The sequence below is a fragment of the Capsicum annuum genome, chromosome 12 (genome assembly GCF_002878395.1).
Source record: "Capsicum annuum cultivar UCD-10X-F1 chromosome 12, UCD10Xv1.1, whole genome shotgun sequence".
Classification (NCBI taxonomy): domain Eukaryota; kingdom Viridiplantae; phylum Streptophyta; class Magnoliopsida; order Solanales; family Solanaceae; genus Capsicum; species Capsicum annuum.
In genome coordinates, this window is record NC_061122.1 from 223,499,646 (window position 1) to 223,520,308 (window position 20,663).

The 20,663-nt window shown below is 36.3% G+C and overlaps 2 pseudogenes; both read right to left on the reverse strand.

Moving 5' to 3' along the window:
* Positions 1–5,715: 5,715 nt before the first annotated feature.
* LOC124885262 lies at positions 5,716–7,547 on the reverse strand (annotated as a pseudogene).
* Positions 7,548–11,800: 4,253 nt separating this feature from the next.
* LOC107849955 lies at positions 11,801–15,500 on the reverse strand (annotated as a pseudogene).
* Between the last annotated feature and the right edge of the window lie 5,163 nt (positions 15,501–20,663).

Here is a 20,663-nt window from a genome sequence, read left to right on the forward strand (position 1 = left end):
ATAAAGCTGCCGAGAGAAGGTCAAAAGGGAATTCTACAATTAATAGAGCACATATTGTGGAAGATGACTAAAATAATTCTAAGAAAAGGAAGAAATTTGAACATAGAAGCAATCAACCCAAGAAGAAATTCAAGGGAAAGTGCTTCAACTGTGGCAATATTATCCACAAGTCCACGGATTGTCGCGCCCCTAAGAAAGACAAAAAAGGGACCAAACAAATATGATTGAGTCCAACAAAGAATGTGATGATCTGTGTGCTATGCTTTCAGAATTCAACTTGGTGGGGAATCCTCGCGAATGGTGGATGGATTCTGGTGCCACCCACCATGTTTGTGCCAACAAAGAGTTGTTTTCGTCATTCGCTCCAGCTCAACTAGAAGAAATGATCTACATGGCTAACTCCGCTACTGCTAAGGTAGAAGGAACAGGAAAAGTGTGCTTGAAAATGACTTCTGGAAAGGTCTTGACACTTAACAATGTCTTGTATGTTCTGGAGTTACGTAAGAACTTGATTTCTGTTTCACTTCTAGACAAGAACGGATTTAAATGTGTAACCATTTCTGGAAAAATTATAATTAGCAAAGGAGAAGTGTATGAAGGAAAAGGCTATCTCACCGAGGGACTTTATAAGATGAATGTAATGAATGTTGAAATCAATAAAAATTTAAATTCTTCTTACTTGATTGAGTCTTATGATTTATGGCATGAACGTTTAGGCCATGTTAATTACAAAACATTATGAAAACTGATTCACTTAGAAGTTTTGCCAAATTTTGAGTGCAATAAATCTAAGTGTCAAACGTGTGTGGAATTAAAGTTTGCAAAGCATCCTTATAAGTCCGTTGAAAGGAATTCAAATCCCTTAGACTTAATACACACTGACATTTGTGATATTAAGTCAACACTATTACGTGGTGAGAAAAAGTATTTCATAACTTTTATTGACGATTGCACTAGATATTGTTACATCTACTTGCTAAACAGTAAGGATGAAGTAATAGATACGTTTAGGCAATACAAAACTGAAGTTGAAAGTCAATTAGAGAAAAAGATAAAAATAATAAGAAGTGATAGGGGCGGAAAATATGAATCTCCCTTTTGTAAATATGTGTAGAGAATGGAATCGTCCATCAAACTAAGGCCCCGTATTCACCTCAATCTAACAGAATTGCGGAAAGGAAAAATCAAACATTGAAGAAAATGATGAAGGCCTTACTTATAAGTTCTGGTTTATCGCAAAACTTATGGGGGGAGGCTATCCTTACAGCCAAACGTATACTCAATAGAGTTTCCCATAGTAAGACTTAATCGATTCCTTCTAAAAAATGGAAAGGAAGGAAACCCAACTTGAAATATTTCAAAGTGTGGGGGTGTCTAGCAAAGGTTCAAGTTTCTATGCCTAAAAGGGTTAAGATAGGACCAAAGATGGTGGATTGTGTGTTTATAGGATATGCTAAAATTAGTAAAGCATGTCAGTTCTTGGTTCATAAATCTGAACATCTGAATATTAATGAAAATACGATAATTGAATCAGATAATGCTAAATTCTTTGAAAACATTTATCCGTATAAAACTAGACATGAATAGTCTAGTGGGGGGTCTAAACGACCTCAAGATGAACCAAGTAAGAATGTACATAATGAAGAAAATCCAAGACGTAGTACACGTCAAAGAAAGTCAACTTCATTTGGTTCAGATTTTATAACATTTCTCTTAGAAAATGAGCCTCAAATATTTAAAGAAGTGATGTTGTCATCAGACTCATCCTTTTGGAAAGAGGTAGTCAATAGTGAGATTGATTTAATCTTAAGCAACCATACATGGGAATTGGTTGATCTTCCTCCAGAAAATAAACCTTTAGGTTTTAAATGGATTTTCAAAAGGAAAATGAAGGCAGATGGTACTATTAACAAATGCAAGGCAAGGCTTGTAGTAAAAGGCTTCAAACAGAAAGAAGGCCTTGATTTCTTTGATACATACTCTCCAGTAACAAAGATAACATTGATTCAAATATTAATTACCTTGTCGGCAGTATATGGTCTTAAAATCTATCAAATGGATATGAAAACCGCATTCCTAAATGGAGAATTTGAGGAAGAAATTTACATGGAATAGCCTGAGGGTTTTCTGGTTCCAGGAAAGGAGAATAAGGTGTGTAAACTTATTAAGTCACTATATGGACTAAATCAAGCACCTAAACAATGGCATGAGAAGTTTGACCAAATCATATTGGCAAACGGGTTCAAGATAAATGAATGTGATAAATGTGTTTATATTAAAGACACTCTGAATCACCAAGTCATTATTTGTTTATATGTTGATACGAGTACGACTATGAGGATGGACGAGAATGAGTGCGCATTGAATCCGTCCAAGAAAGTGCACAAGTGAAGTGTAAAAGAGGGCCTAAATGCACTAAAAACATCCCCTAAGTTACACTTTATGAGAACCTCACCCTTGAGGGGTATTGTGGTCATTTTGTATTTTATTTTGTAATACACTATATATAGAACCTCTTAGGGTTTTTAGTCTTATTTTTTGTTAAATATGAAAGTGTAACACTTAGAAACATCTCTCTTGAGAGAATGGCCCTCCTTGGTCGAAATTGTAACTAGGGAAATCAACTTGAGTGTGGAATCACTCGTGTTGGATTCAAGCTTGGAAATGTTGGATGTTTGCGAGATCGAGGTCACTCTTGTGCCAACGTAGGATTTAGGTATTTGTTGTGTGTATTGTTAAATGTCAAAGAGTGGAATAGGCTCTTGGGTTTTGAAGATTACACCTTCATTTTGTCCAACTATCTATCCTATTATTTGTTGTAATCGTTATTTCTTGTTTTTGTTAATATAACCCGTGAGGTGTTGTTATTGTTACCACTTTGTTGTTGTTCATCTTGTGTTCATATTATTATTGTTGTTGCTGTTTTGGTGTGATAAACACCTTCTTCATTTCATTATTATTGTTGTCATTGTCGAATCCGAGTGAGGTCTCCAATCGGTCCAAGAATTCTTTTGATTAGTGGACTGTTTGGGGTGTGTTTAGTGTTCCCGTGGTTTTTATTGTATCATATATGGATGATATGTTGATCATCAGTAGAGACATTTCTGACATAAATGCAACGAAACGAATGCTCGAGAGCAAGTTTGACATAAAAGACCTTGGAGTTGTGGATGAGATCTTAGGTATAAGAATCGATAGAACTCCATAAGGGTTGGCATTGTCACAGTCTCATTATATCAAAAATATACTTGACAAATTCAAGTATATGGAATTCGGTATTGCCAAGACTCCTTTGGATGTGAGCTTTGCACTTCGAAAGAATGAAGGTGAAAGTGACTCACAATTGGAGTACGCAAGAGTATTGGGATATTTAATGTATATAATGAACTATACACGACCAGACATTGCATGCACTATTAGAAAGTTAAGTGGGTACACGAGTAATCCCAACAAAACTCATTGGATGACAATGAAAAAAGTTTTGGGGTATCTTAAATACACTTAAGACTATGTTTTGCATTATAATAAATATCCCGCGGTACTTGAAAAACATAGGGATGCAAATTGGATCACCGGATCGAACAAAGTAAAATTCACAAGTGGATGTGTATTTACTATCGATGGAGGAGCAGTCTCTTGAAAATCATCTAAACAGACATGTATTGCTCGCTCTACAATGGAATCTAAATTTATCGCATTAGATAAAGTCGGTGAAGAAGCAGAATGACTCCAAAATTTCTTAGAAGATATTCCTTATTGGCCTAAACCAATGGCACCAGTATGTATACACTGTGATAGCCAAGCGACAATAATTAGGGCAGGGAGCATGATGTACAATGATAAATCTCGTCACATAAGATGGAGACATAATACCGTTAGAAAAATTCTCTCTAGTGAAATTATCACTGTTGACTATATGAACTCAAAGGATAATGTGTTGGATCCACTTACAAAAGGCCTATCTAGAGAAGGAGTGGAAATGACATCTAAGGGAATAGATTTAAGGCCTAGGACAAGTCAGCATGTCGGTAACTCTACCTAGCAGATAGGAGATCTCAAGAGCTAGGTTCAAAGAGATCAAACAAAGTTGTGTCTGACCAGTTCAACATTGTCAATTACCCAACTCATTCTCATGATGTAGACAATATGTAGTAAACAAGGATAAGACTTAAAGTGAAAAGTCTTTTAATAATTATCTAAATTTGGTAGATTTGACCAAATAGTTTAATCTATAGGATTGAATGTTTAGAAATCACCTATGTGAGGGAGAAGTGAAAGCCGCTTCAAAGAGAATGTTAGTAAAGGCCTAGTCTCTAAGCTCTCATGAAACCGGGACGTGTGAAAAGAACAAAACCGTGAGAACCATAAACAGTAAAAGGTTGGTTGTGTGACATGTGTTGACTAGGTATACATTAAAGCTCGATGGTTCAAATATATCAAATCTACCGATTGACCGAGTGCATCCGATGCATGTTCACTACGGAATGTTCAAAGGGAAACCTACTTATCCAGATGCAATCAATCTTTGCTAAATGATCACATGCTTGTCCGTAAATTCTTCAAAAGATAGCCATTCCCCATTCATGTGGAGGATTGTTGGGTTCAAGGTGTATGTGAATGGTAAATGGAGAAAAAATAGTGGAGAGAAGGGAGACACTAATTTAGAAAATGTACTCCCAAAGTAGAAAGTTCACTCATTTCTCCCACATTGGTGGGAGAAGCGAACTTAAAATTATTTATAATGAGAAACACTAACTCCACATGGATAGTGAGGAAAGAACTAGGTGATGCCTCACGCCATCGTCGTCATCGCTCGCTCGGCTCGGCTTCGGATTCGGATTTAGAAAATGATTGATCGATGAGATCTAATTTTTTTGACAAAATTTATTTGGAAATTGTTTACAAGTGAAATGTTAATCCAAAATTTGATGGAATTAATTTTCTCCAAATGCAAACGCATTTCAGGCGCAATTCCAACGCATACACAACGCACATCACGAAGGGATGCGACCCTTCGAGAAAAGGCACACTGGTTCGCGTCGTAGGGTGACATGCGATCGCAGACGCAACGCAAGTTGAGACCTGCGGACGCAGTTCAAACGCAGATGCACACTGGAATGTGTAGAACGTCATCTGCGGACGCAGTCCAGGCACATCTCCAGCGCAGTCCCAACACAAGGACGTGACTGTTGCGAAAAAGGTGCCTTTCAGCTGAACCAATGCATCCTTTCTGAAAGGATACACTTAAGGCTATAAATACCTAATATTTTCCTCAGGTATGGTAATCAATTTTGACAGCAAAAACTCTTGTTATTAACAAAAACTCTATGTGATCATTAAGCTATTGAGTGAGTTCGTTGAATCCAACAATTTGAGGTACTGCTATTGTTCCTATTGAAGGCCATTTTATCCTGGGATCAAGATTCCATAACCTCGGATACAATGAGGGAAATTATTCCTTAAAGACACTCCATGAAGTCGGGGGACTTGGCCTTACAAATTCTGTTTCATCTTCTTTCTGAAAATTAACATACTTCTTGGATAGATTATCAGTAATCTTGTGTTGAAGGTGTTAAAGAACTTCATAGGTGTTCTTGTTTATACATGAACTTATGTTGAAGTTGGTGTTGCATTTATACAGATTCTTGTACCCGAAACACCATAAAATAACACCCCCATCCCCAAAAATATAAACACCAGGGGCGAAGCTAGGAATTTCGCTAAATTGTTCAAGGTTTAATAATATGCATTAAAATAAATTTAACTTGATTACCCTTCACTTTATGTGGCTACGCATCTTGAATTACAGTAATTAAAGGGAAGACAAAAGGGCTTATTATTCAACAAATTATGCATAGTAGTAGTAGCATACATGGAGCATGTTGGATGGTTCCCTCTGCAATGAGTAGCAGCATAAGCAAGCATCTCCACCCATACTTCACGAATGATCTTCCATTTTTTCTCCTTTCCCTTTTCTTGCAATGATTTGGCAAGTATGCACGCGTCGAACAACACGCTCTTGCTCCTATCCCCTTTAACCTTGGCTGGTCCAACTTCTGTATTTACTTTGAGCAACTTGTCACAGGCTATAACTAAGTTTCTTTTCAGATTCCTCTCTGTTAAAAACTCTTTTGCTTCAGCGCACGTGTCTTTAAATCTGATCATGCCAATTCCTATTGGCAGCATAAAGGGACACACTACTAAAAGATACAACATATAATCTGATAACTGCTTGCTTTGTTTGGATTCTACGGAACGAGTAATACTTCCATTGTCAATGTAAAATTCCAAGTAATAGCAGAGATCAGTAGCAATGTGCCAACCTCGGTAGAACAAGCTAGGGAGGGGCAGTCATTTTTGTCTAGCGCAATACTGCCTCTGCTTCTGCATAAGCATGTAGGATCAGGCTCATTATTACTTTCTCCTGCAAACTTTCGGAAATGGTTAAAGATCAGCTCCTTTAACTTTAGGGAGACGTCTTCATACTTCTTGTGCTTGTGTTTTTCCAAGACCTCATCGATCAGAAAGAGATTTTGCAACCTGTAGCACGGGGGAGGCTTGAACTCAACACAATAGCTCAACAAATTGTATTGGGGTGTGCAATTGGACCACCTCCTTTTGTCTGAACATTGCATACACGGGTTTCTGCGGAGGAACTGCTGAAACATTCCATCCTGTTTGCCTTTGCTTAGCCAATTCTTTGTCCAGTCTGATTTCAGCGAAATAATCAACGCATATATTTCCAGGAGAACGGTCACAACCAGCAGCAGGTAAGTGAGAATCAAGTCAAGTATGTGGTATTTAGGTCTTTCCTTACATAGAAAAAATGAAATCAAGCTAAAAGAGGTGCAAGAAAAAGTAACCACACGAAGGATGCAGCCTAGAGGAGTATAAATAACAGGTGCTTTGGTATAGAAGGTATCATATGCAAATCCTAACTCAGCCTCAATCACATCGAAAGCTTCTTTTGAATGAAGTTTCTGTAAGTAAGATTGGCTGTTGTCCCGGTCCTGGAAGCTTAGGATGAGATCCACAAATAGGCGTTTAAAAGTCTGGAACTGATCGTAAGCTTCAAATATCAGCAGCAATTTACTGTTATCAGAATCGTAACAATGATCAATTGGAACTGGGATTTCTTTAACCTCATCTGTCGTTACGTAGAAGCCCTCAGCTTTCTTCAAAGTAAATTCCTCCATGAATTTAGCATAATTTGGTCCAGGATCAGGGGGTGTTAGCATTGAGTCCCTAAGATTCTCGGTTTTTGCTGACTGGAGAGCGCATGTCCGCTCACCAAACGTGATAAAACCAGATATGAAGACGGGTACACTAAGAATTGGAAGCCAAGAAGAGCCCGGCAAGGATTCAAGCAAGATATAGAATGCTAGTCCGCTCTGGATTATCAGACCTAATAAATGCCTTAACCAAAGCTCATTATCCTCCAACGAATAAGCCGTGATAGTATCAGGATCGCCAAGATGCAGCAGCAAAAATGGCGTCCAGAACGACATCAACTCATGCTTTAAGTTGTCGTCAACACTAGCTTGTTGTCATTTATCCAACGTATTCTGAGAGATGACACCTAATGCAACAATAGCAACCCAATCTGCCAGTAAGTAAACTGACCATAGAGTCATTCTGATCCATAATCTCGTGACACACTGTCTGCGCTTGCCAAACAGAACAAGCACAATCTGCAAGGTGAGGCTTGCTAGAATCAGTACTTCTACTTCCCATCCTTTCCATGCTTTCTTCACGACATCCGGAACCACTTCAAATAGCCTTCTCTTCTCAGCATTAATAAATATTGCACTTGCAGCTGCCAAAACAAAGATAAAAAGTGGAAAACTATTTCGGAATATAAGGCGGACTCTTCATAATATCATAAGGCACAAAGAGGATGGGAAAGGGAAATAAACGTAAAGCACACTTAAATCAGTAGAAAAACTCCACTCTCACAGAAAAACAAACTACAACACAACAACAATGACATACCCAGTGTACTCTCACAAAGTGGGGTCTGGAGAGGATAGAGTGTACGCAGATCTTACCCCTACCTTAGAGGTAGAGAGGCTGTTTCTGAGGACAACGCACTAGGCTCCCATATATATAGATACTATACTAATCATTAAACTTCCAGTTACATAAAAAATAATTACTGAATGTTCTAGCAACTGACTTTGCAGAACTGGAAAAGAAAAATGTTGTGTTACTTTTACTAAAGCTGAGTCACATGCATAAAACACAAAGCAGAAACAAAGGTACCTGTCAAAAGCATGGCTTATCGATAAAAAACAGGAAGTTGCTTTCACGCAGCTGGTTACAGCAATGGCTGAAAATGTTATTACTATTTAAAATCACAGGTATTTGCAAAAGAATGAAAAAGGAAGCAACATGGAAGTACCATAGGGAATATTTCTTGAGTCAATCTAATGAAAAGTAATCTTAAATGCAAAATTTCCTTTGCCTACCTATACTATTATGCATTCACGAGGGTGGGGACCAACAAACTAGAAACAAAACAAGACTTGACTTGAGACAGCTACTGTTCACTACTAAAAACTGGCGAAAAAGCAACGCAAAAAAAGCGACCGACTGTGTCGCTTTAAAAAAAATGAGAAAAGCGACGATGGCCATTGTTTATTTAGTTTAATTTTTATTTTTATTTATTTTTTATTAAAAGCGACGGCCAACGTCTTAATATCCATCGCTTTTTTTTTGCGGATTTTTTGCCAAGTAATTAAAAAATAATTTATAATTTTTTTTAATAAAAGCGACGGACAACGTCGTAATTTATTAAAAATAATAATTATTATTTTTTAAAAAGTGAAGTAGTCCGTTAATTTTTAAATTTGATTTTTGTTTTTGTTTATTTTTATTAAAAGCGACAGATAACGTCGCTATAATTTTTATTTTATAAAATTTTAGTTCTAGATTTGTAATCATTTTTAATTTTTCTTTTTTTTTATAAAAAGCGACGGACAGTGTCGCTTTTGTTAAAATTAAATAAAAATTAATTTTTGTAAAAGCGATAGATGTCGTCGTAATTTATTCAAAAATAATAATAAATAATTTTTTGAAAAGCGACACAAGGCGTTGATTTTTAGAAGGGACAGACAACGTCGCTGTAATTTTATTTTTTAAAAATATTAAATTTAGAAAAGCGACGCTATCCATCGCAAGTTTGTAATTTGTAATTATTGGAGGTCTTCATATGAACACATCTGATAAAAAAGACGAATGAGTCAGACCCGGATGTGTGGGTTGAGCCCAGGCCTGAAAATGTTAATGTAAGACTTATATTTATATTTTACTCTGTTATTCCTTTATATTTAATTAGCTATATCATTCTCCTATATTTATAACTTTATATGGCGTGAGGAATGGTGTTTCATCATACAATTCAGAAACTTAGGATTAATTGCTTAGTGCTTTTTAGTTTTGGTGTAAACATGAATATCCTTGTCTTTTTTAAAATTCAGTAAAATTTACTAATGTGTCTTTTTGAATATGCAGAATGAATTTATATGCTACTTGTCTGAATTTGGTTCAACCAAGCCTACACAAAAGGAATCAAATAAAATTTGGACCAGAAAAGTGGCGGGAGGAAAAAAAAAAGAAAAAACCTATGGGTTTGGTTCTCGAAATGAGTTAGGACGTCTTCATGCTGGATGGGCTGGTATTGGTTCCTCGCGCTAGGCTGAGGCGATTGACGGCGTTCAGCTTGCTACTATGTCGCAGCAGATTACAGATCTTTCACGTACCTTCGCGCAGTCCGTTGCTCTTGCTATGTCGCAGAAGATTACAGATCTTTCACGTGCCTTCGCACAGTCCGTTGCTCAAAATAAAGTCATGAGCAAGACTGTCAACGAACTCAAGAAACAAGTGGTTAGCATGAGTCACCGTCGTCACCGTTCTTCATCTCCCAATTCAAGTAGCAAAGAAGAAACAGAAAGTGATGAGTTTGTTGATACTACTCCTTAGTGTTAGTTGGATTTGTTTCTAGACTTTTTTTAGACATTAATTTTTGAACTTAACTTTTAACTTTTGAATTTAGAAGCTTAAAGACTTTTAAGTGTTTTGAATGGTTTTGAATATTGGATAAGTGTTTTGGATGTTGTTGGAGCGTTGATGATTTGAATTACTTAAATGTTTGATGATGTAGTTCTTTGTATGATTAGTGATGTCTGTTGCATGACGTATATATTAAATTGTATTTATTTAGCAGGTGAGATGTAGAAAATGCAAATATCTGCATTTCAAAAAAATGCAAAAAAGCGACGGACAGGGTCTCTTTTGTTTGTCGCTTTTTTAAAATATATTTTCAGAAAAGCGACGCAACTCTTTTTAAACCAATAATTTTTTTAAAAAAATAGACGACGATGGCCGTCGCTTTTTATTCATTATGAAGAACAAAGAGCGACGACCAACGTAGCTTTTTATTAATTATGAAGAACAACAAGCGACGACTAGTGTCGCTTTTTTATTAAAAAAATATTTTATTTTTATCAAATTACGACATACATCGTCATTTTTTTGAAAAAAAAAAATTAATAAAACGATGATGTCCGTCAATTTTTGTTCATCATGTAACAGCGTTGCTTTTTGTTCATTATGTGTTCTTCGCTGATGTGCGTCGCTTTTTCAAAAAATAACTATTTTTTTTCAAAAAGCGATGCAGACCGTCGTTTTAAAAAAAAACGCCCCTTTTTGAGACGAAAAAAAGCGACAATTTTTCATCGTTTTTGGCCAAAAAAGCGACGCTGGCCTCGCTTTTGGCCGTCACTTTTTTGGACTTTTTTAGTAGTGGTTGCATTTCTTTTAAAGTGTGAGTATTATTACTCTCGTCTCAATTTATGTGGCACAATTGATATTTTGAGACTCAACTAAGTTTTTCTTTGACCAGAATTTCTAAGTGTTTTTTTTTTTAAATTCAAATTGTTAATTACTGTGATTTATAATATTTTTTACGTATTTTTCAAATATATTATTTTAAAACACTTAAAATTTTTCTATCTGAATTCACGATCAAAGTTTAGAAATTTGAATCTCGAAATCCCAACTGTGGCACATCAATTGGGACATAGCGAGTATAAGTTGAAGAGGACTCACTCAGGAAGGGAGGTACTCTTCAGGATATGGGTTCGGTAGAACCCATTAGCTTTGGCCGAAATCATGTATATCACAACAATAACAGACCAAATTAGTCCCACAAAGTGGGATCTAGTGAGGGTAGAGCGTACGCATATCTTACCCCTACCTCAAAGGTAGGAACAGTCCAAAGCGATCCCAAAAAAGAAGTATCAGATATAAAAGAAACAACAGATAATAACAAAAATAGTCGAAATCATGTATATGAGCTAAGAAATTCATTAAATATGTACATAAGTTTAATTTAGATCCTAGTTACTAGTAGTTGAGTTCGTCGTCCTAGAATTTATAGCCTATAAAGTTCAAATCCTGAATTCGCCTCTAGACTTACTGCATCAGTAAAGCAATTGGCTTCTTACTCTCGATATAAGAAATTTATTTTTACGAGTAATATTAAACGACATAAATTATTTATGGTTTGACTTTCTTTTTAATGGGATATTGATTAATAGTTCATTTCAATTTTCTTTTAAATTTTCTGGACCATGGATTTCTACCTTGCATATTTGTTTTGAGTACTTACTGGTGCAATATTTTTTTCCATGTATCGTGGTAACTTGATTCAGTTAACAGAGAAATTCTCTTTCCTGCAGGCATCCACACAATGAAAAAAAGGGTACCCCGGTGCACTAAGCTCTTGCTATGTGCGGGGTCCAAGAAAGGGCCAGACCACGAGGGTCATGAATATTAAGCAAGAGAAAGTTCTTTAGATATTACATATTACAAGTGAAAGGACAAATTTACACATACCCAGTGCAATCCCACTAGTACGATTTTTGGAGGGTAGAGTGTACACAGACATTACACACCGAGGCTGTTTCAAAATTCTCACGTAATCATTTCAAAACTTAAAATTGTTACAGACAATAATGGGGGCCCTCACTGTGTAGACTTGTTATACATAACTAATGCATCGGATGAAACTGAAGTGGAGTTCAATAACACCTTGTCATCAGTATAGAAAACATAAAGAAGCAATCATTGCTTACCCTGTAGCTAACTACTGGCTGGCATCAAAATTTTGAAATTGATAATCGGTGATGAAGGGTAACGCAGCTCTGATTGAAGTAGCCTTGGAGATTCACAGTCAGAATTAGCAGGCAACACGTTGATATGACTTGCCATAGAATGCACTCCATCGGAAGTATGATTGGCATGCTCCCACTGCCACCAAGAAAAATGTTTTTTTTTTTTGTAAGTTCAATGATCAACAAAATCTTGAGCAAGAAGAATAAATATTCAAATATCATATACTATGGAAGGGATGGTGCTCGTCTTGGCAAATAAGAGGCAATAGCACAGAGAGTTGATGCAAAACCCAAAAGAAAAAGGGAAATAGTTGGTAAGGAGAAACTAACCGGCAAGGGGGTAAATATATAATCTTTGTGAGTGAGAATCACATCCCGGTTCCTCGTAAGCTTTTTAATGGTCTGTATGAATTCTTCGTGCATGTTGGTTATGACCAATTCCTTGAGACTTCTTTGTTTCATCAGTCCACTGGGAATGCTCATCAGTTTATTACAGCATCGGATATTTATCTCTTTAAACTTCTCCATTGACCTTTCCTCCACATTCCACTCTTCCATGTTCTTAAGCTTCTCCATTCCCCTTTCCTCCATATTCCACTCTTCCAAGTTCTTAAGGTTCCAAAGCTTTAGAACTCTAAGCTCTTCAAATCCTCCCTGGGGGCACACCATTTTCTTCCCCATATAAGAATCGGATAAAAGCCTGAGGACATTAAGTTGTCGAAGCTTCCCAAGAATCGGCATAGGATCCTCTGTCAACTTTGAAAGGGATAACGTGAGTACTTTAAGACCTTGAGGTAAGTTTTCAGGCAGTTTTGGTAATTTACGAAGCAAGTTTAGGTGGGAAAGTTTGCTCAGACTTGACAGTGACAACAGTTTGCCACCAAAATGTGAAGGATGCCCTACATCATTTTTGGATCGTAACCTCAGAGATTGAAGAGAAGTTAAACCTGAAATCCAATTGAGAAGGTCTTCACAATTGTTCAAACGGAAAGTAATGCCTGACTCTCTAAGATGACACAATTGATCCAGTCCATTCTTCACTGGGATCTATCATCTACAGACAATCCCCACAGTGTCAGGAGTTTAGGCAAAGAATAGCGGTCTGAATGCTTTGGCATGTCAAGACGTATGTGACTGAGATTGAGATGCCGCAAGTGCTTCAATTTCCACATGGAGGTGGTTAAGTTATTTATGTTAGTGTGTTTCACATCTAGTGTCTCAAGATATGGCAAGTCACCGACTGATGAGGGAAGAGAATCCAAGAAAGTCCATCTTAATCCCAAGTATATCAAGAGAAATAAATCACCAAGATTCTCAGGCAAACTTGGCTTATACACTCCTTCCAGGTCAAGCACCCTCAGCAGTCCGAAGCCTTTACCAATTATGCGGCTTAGAAGGCTGCCTACTTCCTTGGCTGGAGAGTCTTTCCTCTGGAAATGAATGATATGTAAGAGCAAAGATGTTCAAATGGGGAAGCATCACTATAAATATTCTTACTGCTCGCATGCTCAACAAGCCTTCTAACATTACAGGGAACTGAATCTTCTCTGCTGTGAACATGGAAAAGCCGAATGCTCTTGGCCTTGGGCAACAGATAGTCATGTAGAACGCCTAGTAACCGACATCTTCTGGAACTGCCATCAGACCTCAACTTGGATATCTGAATGCTTGACTAGATTGTCAAAGTTTTCTTGTACCATGTCCTCCGGGATATCTGGTTTGCATTCTACAAATCCCTCTGAAAGCCACAATCGAAGCAGCCTCCTTACTGGAATGTCGTACTCTTTAGGGAATAACACCAGGTAGAGTACACACTGTTTCAAATGGTAAGGCAGATCAGCATAGCTAAGGGATACAATGTCCTCCCTTTTCCAGTTTATTTGGCTGTTCAGTATCTGTTGAAGATAGTCAAGGCAATTTGCACCTTTCTTGATTGACAATAGGCTGCCAAAGAGGACAGTATTAAGTGGGAGACCATAGCAGACATCTAGAATTCGCTGCTTCAAACCTTGATCTTCTTTTCCTTCCTCACGAGTATCCCAACCAGCTTTCTTCAAGAACAAGCTCCAGCTATATTTTTCGGTTAGCCTTTTCTTCTTATGGAGAAAACCAAGACTTTTCACATCATGGAGATAATTCGGAGGAGATACATACCACATCCAATTAACATCAGTGGTGATGAGAAGCAGTGTACTTCGATTTTGACTATCTAAGAAACCAGTTCTCAGCTCTTCCCACGTCTTATCATTCTGTACATCATCCAGCACAATCAATTAGTTTTTTCCTTTTAAGAACTCCCAAATTCTATCATTGGTTAGATCCACAGAGTCCTTGCAATCCCCCACCTGTTTTAGTAAGTTCTGCAATACATCTGATGTATTAGACTCTTTTGAAATGGTGAACCATGCACATCCAGACATAAAATGGTTTTTGATTTTCCTACTTCCATATACTGCACGAGCCAAAGTAGTCTTGCCCGAACCCATCGGACCAACAAGTTGAACTATCAGGGCCCTTCCATCTTCAGCTGTCTTGGTTAGTCTGTCCACTAAGTCATGCACCTCATCCCTAATTTTAAACATCTCCAGTTCTTCTTCATCATAAGAATTGCTTGGCTTGTGTTTCACGGTCTAACCTCAAAGACTTTTCGCTGATGCTTCTCCGAGGGTCATTTGTATCCACGAGCTTCGTTTGTTCTGCAAGGTCTAACCTCGGAGGATCATCTACTTCCTGTTCTTCTTCATCAATCTCGGGGATCATAGAAAAACTACTTTGTACCATTGCGCTATGTAGTCGGACTTTTGACTCTGCAGAATCCTCATTGTTGTGATCTTCGATATCTCCATCTTCAGCTGCACCGTCGTTCTGATCACCCATATAGGTGTGTGTCCCATTGCTACATCCTTTGGGCTTTTTATTGATCACCTGTTTAATGCCTGAAGGGATTCTCTTCATCTTCCTTCTCAGTTTTTGGCAAGCCGTGAAGTTCCTGAGAACCAGAGAGTGATTCATAAGGAAGCCCCATTTCTTGTTCTGACGGGCCATGCCAAGGGGAAAAGACTCAACAGTGTCCTCAACATTGTACAGACTAAGCAGACACTCTTCAGCCCAATTCTTGAATTCTTCACTATTTCTTTGGTCCTCGTGTGTGTCGGCAATGACACGTTTCATTTCTTCTAAGGCTTTCTCTATCACCCTTTTGTCCGTCATATCGTCAGACATCATGTCCTTAAGTTTCGCCATCACCACAGAAGCTACTGCCTCCAATTCCATTTGTCCACCACGATGCAAGGGACAAGAGCAACAGCGAATATCCGGAAGATCCAAACCTACAAGTTGATCCAATGACAATTGTTACAAAACCATCGACCTGATATTCATTCAAGACTAGTTGAATTCAAGCAGTGAGCCACAAAGACACTTTTTCCATTGTTCTTCTTGTGTCACTGTAACCGGGATTAATTGTTGTGTCGAACTCACAATCAGATATAAAGAAATTAAGGATGAACTGTTATATACGAGTGAACAAACATCAAACAATCAATCAGTATATTATATTAATTGAAGGTTAAATGTGTTTAGTCGGATCAAGAGGATGAAATTCACCAAAAACAAGAAGCCAAAACCATTTAACTTCCACAACAAAATAGTCACTTTTCAGTTCACCACAAAGTTGAGGCTAAATTTCGATCTCCTTTCTTGAAAAATTTGGACACATAAGGTTCACCTATTTCATGTCTAGTAGCTCCGTAAATAGCAACAACAAATACAAGATGATTTGTTAACGACAAGGATATATGCGAACTGAGAGATACGAATGGAAAAATTGAGCAGTTTCGGACACTATATGAGCAAGCTTAGACCTTCTCAGTTTTAATACTCTTTACCAAGGTTGGGAGTTATAGACCGGCATGCAATAATATTCTTGTCCCAATCTCTTTTGGCTTCTACTAGTACATTTCAACTAAGTTGCTCGGACTCTCCAAGAATGTTGCCGTACCCGTGTCAGATCCTTCAAATATTACACTATTTTGAAGAATCCGACAAGCACTTGACAATATTTTTGAAGAGTCCGAGCAACATAGCATTTCAAGATGGATTTCTGAACTCACAGCAGAAACTAAAGCCATGACTTTAAATCCCAAACAACTTATACAAGAACCCTAGTTGATTCCTTCCTCTGAGTCCTCAGGTTCATGAATTAAAATAACTTATAATTCCACTATAAACATATCATTGTTACTCTATTGAATGTCAATTATCCAATGGAAGAGGAGAATTGGAGCAATAGTAAAGTTGTCTCCATGTGACCTATATAGGTCACGGGTTCGAGCCATTGAAGCAACCACTAATGCATGCATTAGGGTAGGTTGTCTACATCACACCCCATGGGTTGCAGTCCTCCCCCCAACCCTGCATAAACATGGGATGTTTTGTGTGTCGAACACCAGGACAACAACATAACAGTGTAATCCAAAAAGCGGGGTCCACGGAGGGTAGAGTATACGCAGGCCTTACTCCTACCTTGAGAGGTAGACAGGTTGTTTCCGATAGACCCTCAACTCAAGGAAAAACAGATCGAAACTCAAAATTCATCAAATTTGATCATGAAACTCGTAATTCAAAACTAAGCCGTCCTTCACCATATTAGCAGAAGTAGACCCATGAAAAAGAAAAGTTGAATCAGTTGACTGTAATTAAGGAATACACAGATAAAAAACAATGAAGATAAGAATGAATAGTCCCAAATATTGCAACCCAGTGGCCACAAATCATGAAAAAGAAAAGTAGACACATCCACATTGGCGGAGCTAGGATTTTCATGTAGGGATCGGGTTTAACATCACATCCACAAATTCTCAATTGTTGATTTCCAAGACAAGATAATCAAGAACTCATCTTTAAGAATTCAAATAGGAATAAATAATTCAAGATTCTTCATCTAATCATCTATCAAGGTATGTGGGGTTTATGAACAAGGATCCTCTTTCATCCTTGTACCCAAAACCAAGTTTTATTTACAAATTCATACTATTTTAAATGAATATTCATGAGATTTGAATAAGGATTCATACCCATTATTGCTCTTTGCACGATTTTGAGATTTCAAGTATTTTAGAAGATGAATTGCATATCTATTTTCATATTTTCATGCCTTTTTCAGAAATTTACAGATTTTGAGATGAATTATCATTGTCTTTATAACTAAGTATGATTATTATGATGTTTTGACATGAGTTTCATGCATGGGTTATCAAGCCCCAAGTTTATATGTTGATATTTCAAGAAAGATAATGCTTTAAGCATCCTATGAGTTGATTATTTCAGATTTACAATAAAGTTTTGATCTTTTGATCCTCAGATAAGTTTTGGAATTCACTTTACAGATTTATTACAGATTACAGAAAGCAAAGTAGCTTCATTTACAGATTGATTCAGTTAAGTGCATAACTGGTTTCATAATAAACCCTTATTCTAGTTTTATAAGTGGATTTCCAATAAGATGAGCGTAGCAAATTAAAGGGAGTAGTATTTAGCACCGAGTTGGGTATGATTCCAAGGTGTCATACCCCATAACTACGTGCCACCATAGAATTAAGATTAAAGTGCCCATAGTGGGCTGAGATAGTGATCACTTAAGCCGAGGTTATACTCCTTGGCAAGAGTATGACACCTCTCCCCAACGTGAGGTTTCTTCCTTAGGAGGACGAGACGTTGGACTCCATGTAGCTCGCATGGTTTATGTCGGTTAAGAGAATCTCCCTACTAGTAAAGAAAGAATTTCCTTAAGATAAAGTATTTTCCTTATAGCTTAATGGTAAAGATTTTCAGAATAGTTTCTCAGAAAAGAATAACAGAAAAGCTTTTAAGAAAACCAAGTGGAAAGACTCACAATTTTATTCAGATTGTGCTTTACAAAAAGCTAAGAGTTACAGATTTCAACTTTCAGATTTCAGAATTTAGAGTGAGTCCTTTCTATATTAAATAGTATGATTTAAAGAGAGAACACAAGCACAGCTTTCAGAACTAAATGTTATGACTCACTAGATTTATAAAGTATGATTTTTTCTTATTATTTCAGTATTTTAGATATTCTAGCTTATGTGAGTCATTTACATTTAGCATGCAGTGTTTTATAAATTATGATGATGAGATGATGTTTTACTTATGCATTTCACACCCATATACTCAGTACATCCTCAAAGTACTGTTCTACATATATGTCTATGTGCTACATTGTCTCATAATGTTGGTACCAGTTCAATTGTAGCACACATACCATATTCAGACAGTTTTTAGCTTCCAGTCAACAGGTGATGATTCCTCTTGACTCAAGGACTCGAGTCAATCATATAGTTTGAGCAGTATTTTATTTTTTTATATATTCAGTCATATTAATTTGGGATAGCTGAAGGTCATGTCCCGGCTACCTAAAGCCAATACTAGTAGAGGCTTTATAGATAGTCAGTAGAGTTAATGTATTGATTCCAGTGTTGTTTTGTAAAAGCAAGAGTTGTAATCATTTTAATTTAGTTTTGTATTGATCAGATTTAGAAAGAGTCATCTTCCGCTTATTTCATTCTGATTTATGCATTTTATTCAGTGTCTTATGAGTTATGCCAGTAGAAGGGTTAGCTTGGGATCACTTGTGGTCCTAAGCACCATGTGACTTCTTGGGACCATTTTTGGGGCATTACAAAATAATCTTCCCCAAAGTTGGATCTCTTTTGCACATTAGTGTTGCCAAAATGCCCGTGCCTTGCACGGGCACAGGTATCTAGTATATATATATATTAGTCTTAGTATATGCGTTCCACGCGTGTAATTTGCTTCAATGAGTTTAATTTTTTAAAATCACTTCGATGTCTATTTTTTGGCGAGAAACAGTTTGTGTTTGACTATAAATTTAGAAACAGAACACCTATTAGTATTTGGTGTTTGACTATAAATTTAGAAATAGAACACCTATTAGTATTTGACTAACTATCAGTATTTGACAAAGTTTTTAAATGTATTTTTCTCAAAAATACTTTTAAAATAAAATTACTTTTTTTTTAATTTATGAAAATAGTTGAAGTTAAAATTCATTTTATTTGTTAAATTTATTTTATTAATCTCTCATCCTTGAACCTAAGGTATTTTCAAACATATACTTAATTTAATGCATTATGTAAACACAGTGTCTTTCATGTCATTTAATCTAGGACTTTTATAATCAATTAATATTTTATTTTGATCTTTTTTGTTATTTAAATTATTTTTTTGATATATGATTTAACATAGATTGCAAATTCATGTAAATGATGAATATGATTATTTGAGTAACAACTTAACAATTTAAATTCAAACTAACAGAATTTTTTTTCTAACCTGCAAAAAAAAAAAATCAAAAATTGGCATCACAATCATTTCCATGTGGTATTAACATATGTTATCATGTAATACATGTCCACACCCATATTAGAAAAAATTCAATCATTCTATTAACCAAACACAAATAAATATAAATATTTTTGTTCATAAAAAAATAAATATGAAAATCACGAAGATCCATTAACAAAAATTACAGCTTTAACTCATAAAGTTCTATAATCAAAAATACACTTGTAAACCTAAAAAATATTAAAGTTGAGATTGAATAACACGATGTTATGCAAATCTTACATTACAAACATTCACAAAATAAGATTGCAAAGAAAATTATAATAAAAACAACAAAATATTTATTATGCTTTAGTTAAATGACCGACATATTAAAAAATTAATATTATAAACACAAAACCTAGAGAGAATAAATATCTCCAAAAGAAAACTCTTTACTTATTGATGCTACTATATTATTTGTAGGAAGAAAAGTGTAACACCTCGAAATCTGAGCTCCCAGGAGGCCACACGATGCTCCAAACTACAAGTAGTCCTGAGCTAACCCTGGTTGCCTTCTACTAAGTCTGGATCTCAAAATAGGAGATATGAATGTAAAATCATAATATATGTGGAAATCTTGTCTGAAACATACTAAAAGTTTTGGTAAAACAATACTGAAGGATTCTGAATACTAAATCAAATGTCTAAAACTGAATCTAGTAGTCCGACAAGCCTTTACTAACTGAATCTAGAGAGTCACTGGGATAGGCCCCAGCTGACTCAAACTATCTGAAATGGATACGGAAACATCTGTTAATAAACTGAAAATATGAATAGCTAAGTCCCCTAACTATAAGGACTCACCAACTGCAGAGATGTAGATGAAATGCTCTGAAATCACTCGCGCGGTTGTGGCTGAGCACCTGAACCTACATTATGATACAATGTAGCAGATAGACATATATGTGGATCAATACTTTGATAATGTACTGAGTATATGGGGATGAATGCAATAAGTGAGCAATATCATCACAAGTTATAAAATCATGCATGCTAAATGTAAATGACTCACATAGGCTTGAGTAAATCTGAAATCTGAAGATCATAAATCATAAATAATAA